The sequence below is a fragment of the Piliocolobus tephrosceles genome, chromosome 10, assembly GCF_002776525.5.
Source record: "Piliocolobus tephrosceles isolate RC106 chromosome 10, ASM277652v3, whole genome shotgun sequence".
NCBI lineage: Eukaryota > Metazoa > Chordata > Mammalia > Primates > Cercopithecidae > Piliocolobus > Piliocolobus tephrosceles.
Window position 1 is genome coordinate 95187644 of NC_045443.1, and position 6565 is coordinate 95194208.

At 37.7% G+C, this 6565-nt stretch overlaps 1 pseudogene; it reads right to left on the reverse strand.

Annotated features, from left to right (window-relative positions):
• Window positions 1-1428: 1428 nt before the first annotated feature.
• Window positions 1429-2114, reverse strand: LOC111539107 (annotated as a pseudogene).
• Between the last annotated feature and the right edge of the window lie 4451 nt (window positions 2115-6565).

Consider the following 6565-nt stretch of genomic DNA (forward strand, 5'->3'; position numbering starts at 1 on the left):
CTAAACTGGTGGGATAAAAGCAGAATGGCTATTATGAAGAGTAGCTTCATTTGTTTCCTCATGGGAAAAGACCAAACTTTTCTAGACTGCTTTAATTTAAAAACAAAGTCAATTAAAAAAATAAGATATACACCTTGGGATATTACAAAACTTGAAATAATGGCAGGTATTATGGAATGGGAAGCAGAGTTTTGTTTTTTTGTTTGTTTGTTTTTTTCATTTTTTTTTGTTTTTTGTTTTTGTTTTTTTTTCATAAAAGGAAACTATAACAGATTTTAAGGGAAAAACAAACAAAACATACCAGAACTCTGAATACGGGCAGCACTACGCAGACTCCATAGTGCAGAACACCGCAGAAGAATCAGTTCTACATTGGTAATAGCATAAGAGTGACGTGGGGGCTTATATTTCAGAGAAAAGGAGAGACTGCAGGCATAGATTTATTATAGACATGATATTTAGCAACATAAAAATGATACCTTCCAACTGGGTGCAGTGGCTCATGCTTGTAATCCCAGCACTTTGGGAGGCTGAGTGGGTGGATCACCTGAGGTCAGGAGTTTGAGACCAGCCTGACCAACATAGTGAAACACCGTCTCTACTAAAAACACAAAAAAATTAGCCAGGCGTGGTGGTGGATGCCTGTAATCCTAGCTATTCTGGAGGCCGAGGCAGGAGAATCACCTGAACCAAAGAGGCAGAGGTTGCAGTGAGCTGAGATCATGCTGTTGCACTCCAGCCTGGGCGACAGAATGAGACTCCGTCTAAACAAAAACAAACAAACAGAAACAAAAAACCTTCCAAACGATTCCCTGCATGGGGCAAAATTTGTTTTTCACTGCTAAGCATAGGAAGGATTAAGAAAGTGGAACAAATTCCCTTGTAACTATAGTATCTCTCATGTTTGAATAGCAAGCATGTTCAATCTGTTGCTACATGTTAAGAAAATATTGAGGATACATATGAATAAAGCAAAATAAGAAAAAAGGCTAAATTATGATCTTTAAAAATGAGAATAAAAATCTGTTTTTAAGCCAAGTGGGTGTGATTCTGATAATTATTATATATGATATAACCCATAGAAAGCGAGGCCAAGAAATAAAGCTTCATATTGTTCAGTACTTGGACTTGATATTGTCCTAGAAAAAACAGTGATAAGTCAACAAATGCATCACACATACAACTAAAAAGTCTCCTTCTGTTTTCATATAAATTTAAACAATCTTCCTAGGCTAATTTTTCTCCTGTGTCTAATAAACCTTCTACGTGCAGGACCAGTGTAAATCCCTCTACCCTTTCAAACACTAGATCCGAACATCCAGGAACATTCTGCAATGCAATGTGCCTTGAGAAAGAGATGAATTCTGTAGTACCAATGACATAACTGATCGAGGAAGCTGGGAAGAGATTAACACTGATGGGAGCCAGTCAGGCAATGGTGGTTTGTTTCTCCTTGGGTGTTTCCTCCATCTGCTGCACAATCAGTTCATAGAGGGCTCTGCAGATCTTTGCATAGCCCTCTCCTGTAAGATGCAGAAAATCAAATATCTCATGGCAGGAGATGGCACTGTCAGGGTGCATGAAGCCCCTGTCTGTATGCAGGACCTACACATGGGCAAGCTTCAGCAAGGAAACCTTGAGAAGCTAGTTCACCTTTTGCCTCAAAGGGTTGGGCTTCTTACCTCAAGGTAACACTTCCAATACAAGAATTTTGCCTTGTGGTTGCCTTATATTGATAAATTGATAGAGTGAATGATGGCCTTGATCCCACCTTCTAACTCTACTGCTGTATTTTCATGGTTGTTTGTTCCTACCCGGACAACAATGACCTTAGGTTTAATATTCTCCAGTTCTCTACTCTTTAGTTTCTATAAAACATGTCTTGTATCTTCCTCAGTTCCAAAATTCAGTGCGTGAAATGGGGAAAAAAGCTCTCGCCATATCTCATGTTGCTGCATTAACTGCACCATGGGGTCTCCAACAAACAGAACATTAGGCATTTTGTCTTTACCATCCAGGACAAATCTGTTATGCTGAGATATCCATCTGTCATCTCCTTGAATATCTTCCACTGCATGTGGAATAGCTGCTGTGTTTGAGTCTGCTTGGCTCATTCTACACTCACGTAGAGGGTCCATGGAGGCCCTACAAGGTTGTAGCATTGACGGGTGGTGCGTCTGTCACTCGCTCAGTTCCTGCGGCCCTCCTCCGGCGCAGACCTCCTTGGGCCCCAGCACCAGCAGCAGCCTAGAGATATTTTTATCCCAAAGAAAAATAATGTAGGTAACTTCTTTATGGGATTTGTCAGCCCTAGATTTCTTTAACAAATTCTTAATTATGCACATAAGAAATACATACGTATATAAAGCAAACATGATTCCTTCAATAACTTGAGGTAAGCATTTGAGAAGCAAAAGCATATCCTCTGGAATGCTGTGCTAGTAGCTTTTGCTTCTATTTCTTTACACTCAGAGTCAGGATCTTGACTTCATGACTCCCCATACGTCTCACACTTAGCTTTATTCAGTAAGGGAATCTCTTTTTCTTACAGTGATTTGGTGTTTTTGTGTATCTCCTTCATAATAGAAAAGTAATTCATTTCACTATCAACCATCATAGATTTTATAATTAACATTTTAAATCTTGTTTAAATTTTGTCATAGAGCATATTCATCAGTTTATGGGATCTATTGTCATCATTTCCTTCATTTGCTCTAGTTTCTATGTACCACCTGAAGAACCCACCATACTTTGAAGCTTTCAGTTTAGAATGTCTAGTTTTAGTTATTACAAATAGTGTACTCATAATACAGGTGATTCTTTCAGTCTTTGAAATATGTTATCTTTCTGTAACTTGCAGCATACCCAGCAAATAAGTCTTATTAAGACAGAATACTATATAGGGGCTATTTACCCTGGTTTAGCCCAACTTGAACATCAAAATCAGGACTAAAGACTATACTAGTGATGTAGTGTCCATAAAGTTCAGTCACTTGCCCAGAGGATTTACAGACAACAGCAGAATTTGTGAATGACTGAAATCTATACTAAAGGATAAAAACTATAAATGTTTTAAAATATATTCTTCTTTTCCTTTTACTCTTTTTTTTTTTTCAAGAGACAGAGTCTTTCACTTTGTCATCCAGTTTGAACTGTAGTGGTATGATCATAGCTCACTGCAGCCTCAAACTCTTGGGCTCAAGTGATCCTCCTGCCTCAGTTCATCAAGTAGTTGGGACTATAGGAACCTGCCACCATCCCTGGTTAATTTTTGTGTTTTTTTGTAGAAATGGGATTTTGCTATGTTGCCCAAGCTGATCTCAAACTCCTGGGCTCAGCAATCCTCCCGCCTCAACCTCCCAAATGGCTGGGATTACAGACATGAACCACCATGCCTGTTTGGCAAGTTCTTGTATTTAAAAGAAAACTCTTTCTCTGCTCACAACACTTTTGATACCAAAGGCATGGGAATTTTTCTTCTTGTACCAACCAGTTCTCTAACTTTCCAGACACAAACTGAGTGTCCTATAGCTTAATTCAATTCTGACACTGACTACGCATAGTTAAGAAAGATCTCATAGATTAAGGGTTCAGTCCCAGAAGACTGCCCTACTGCCAGTCACAAGTACTGGTTGTCCAGGGTATCCACACTTCTGTCCAACTTAGCTACAAATCAGGGGTTCCCATAAGCCTCCCCCCAGGTTCAATAATTTGTTATAACAGTTCACAGAACTCAGGGAAACACTTTACCTAACATTTTTATTACAAAGTATTTTATAAAGGCTACAAATCAACAGCCAGATGAAGAGGTATATGGGGTCATGTCTAGAAGGGTCCTGAACAGAAAGTTCTGTTCCCATGGATTGGGGTATGCTACCTGTCTGACACATGGGTGCATTCGCCAACCTAGAAGCTCTCCAAATTCCAGCGTTTAGGGATTTTTCTGGAGGCTTTATTGTATCGGTATGATTGACTATTAACTCAATCTTCAGTTCCTCTTTCCTCCCCATATGATAGGGAATGGAGCTGACAGTTTCAAGTTTCTAATCATGATTTGGTCTTTCTGATGACCAGCTCTTATCCTGAAGCTATTTATGAGCACACTAAGAGTCATCTCATTAAAACAAGAGATTCTAATATCACCCAAAAATTTCCAAGAGATTTAGGAGCTCTGTGTGAGACATTTTTGTCAACCCCATCACTCAGGAAATTGCAAGGGTTTTAGAAGCTTTGTGTCAGAACAAGAGACAGAGACCAAATATATATTTCTTATTGTGTCACAATATTCAATAAATTATAAATAAGACACTTTGTGTCTGACAGTAAAATACAGTTTCTCCCCAATAAGAAATTAGATCTATGGGAATACTGCCATACCCATTTGGATTTTTCTTGTAGTGTGTTCTATGACATTCCCATCAGTTGACATGAGAAATATCTATATGGTACCTTGCTTTAGGACCCTAATTACTAAGTATGATTTATCTCTAGTCTTTGATAATGCTTTTTCTCAAAGAATAGTCTCTAAATGCTAAGTCATCATCAATAGCATTTTATGGAGGAGCTTAGCTTCCCATCTTTCCTAAGCACTCAGGAAGATGCCGGCTTGAAGAGAGTTGGATTTACCATGAAGCTAAGAAACTGAAACTTTGGAAATCTTCAACTGCACTACCCCTTTTCCAAGGTTCTGTAAATGTGTACAATTTGCAAAAATGAAATAACTACCACAATTACTGAAGGCCATGGTTTCTTTCCACTCCACTCTCCACTGTGTCATACTTTCCTTCAAGTCAGATATTGTTGATGTAGCTGCGGGTAATTTGGGAATCTGACTAAGAGAAAATGGGATTAATCATACATTAATTTGTGCTTAGTGGAGGTATTTGTGTAGCTCGGTTCCCTCTGTGTGAAGTCAAGTTATTGCTCGTCTTTCTGTTGATGAAATGGCTTCCAGGCACACTTCTACCATTCATTGCACTAACTCATTTAGCTTCATGACATCAAGGTGCAGGGCCAAGGGCCATATCACCATGATATAAGCATGTCCAGTGGCACAGGAAGAATGTGGGATCCTGGAGGGGAAACAGGTTGCAACTGTGTGGAACCAGGAGCTAGTCTGTGGAAAATTTATTAGCAGACATGTAAAATTGAAAAGAGGGCAATTACTTCTCATTAATGTCTGATCAGAACAGAATTTCTCTCCTGTCAGAAATACATTCATTATAATATGGTATTTGTAATCACAAACTTTACAAAGATTTTTTTTTGATGGTGACAGTAAAAAAGAGAATTTATCACATACTAGTATTACAAATAGTGGGTACATCTGTAATAGCTCATATATAACAGAACATGATAATAATTTTCTTAAATTTATGAGATAGTGCCAGTAATTAGTGTTAAAATTTCTAAATTATTGACAATAAAAACAGATATTAATCAATATTGTTGAAATGATTATTGTTTTTTATTTTCCCTAGGAATAACTACATTTCCAAACTATAGTCATTTGAAGAAACAATTAGAGAATATGCGGCTAAAAATATTATAGAGCTGTGTCAGGCAGTTGAGTAATATAAACATTGTTATTTTTCGTGATGTTTGTGGTATTTGTCAGCTTTTAAAATCTATTGTTTGTTGGATTTCCATTCTAATTCTAAATAGTCATTCTAATTATTAAGTTATTATTTATAACTTTAGGTGCTTAAAAAAAAAAAAAAAAAAAAAGCCTCCCTAAATTGTAAAAGTTTCAGGATGACAGAAATTTAAATCCATTCTAACAGGAGTTTTTTTCTCTCTCTTTCTTTTTCTGCTATTTGCTCTGTGCCACCCTCTTGTTCCCAAGAAGAGCAACCCTCCTGGAATGCAGGTTGACCTCCTGTGTCTGAAAGCACTCCTTCTGATGCATTCATTTTCCTTATCTCTTTCTCTTTGGTAAAATGAAAATTAAATGTATAAGTTACATTTATACATTGGCAAGTTCTTATATTTAAAAGAAAACTGTTTCTCTGCTCAAAACACTTTTGATACCAAAGGCATGGGAATTTTTCTTCTTGTACCAACCAGTTCTCTAACTTTCCAGACACAAACTGAGTGTCCTATAGCTTAATTCAATTCTGACACTGACTACGCATAGTTAAGACAGATCTCATAGGTTAAGGGTTCAGTCCCAGAAGACTGCCCTACTGCCAGTCACAAATATTGGTTGTCCAGGGTATCTACACTTCTGTCCAACTTAGCTACAAATCAGGGGTTCCCATAATCCTCCCCCCAGGCTTGGGAATCTGACTAAGGGAAAATGGAATTAATCATACATTAATTCCATTGTTCAGGGTATCCACACTTCTGTCCAACTTAGCTACAAATCAGAAGTTCCCATAATCCTCCCCCCAGGTTCAATAATTTGTAATAACAGCTCACAGAACTGTTAGAACATCTTTCTCTCTCTCACACACACACATGCGCACACACACATAGTTGAGTGCACTTGACCTCTGTGCTCTTTGCAATATGTACAATGTATATATTGCAGGGATGTAAAAAATATATATATATATAAAATATA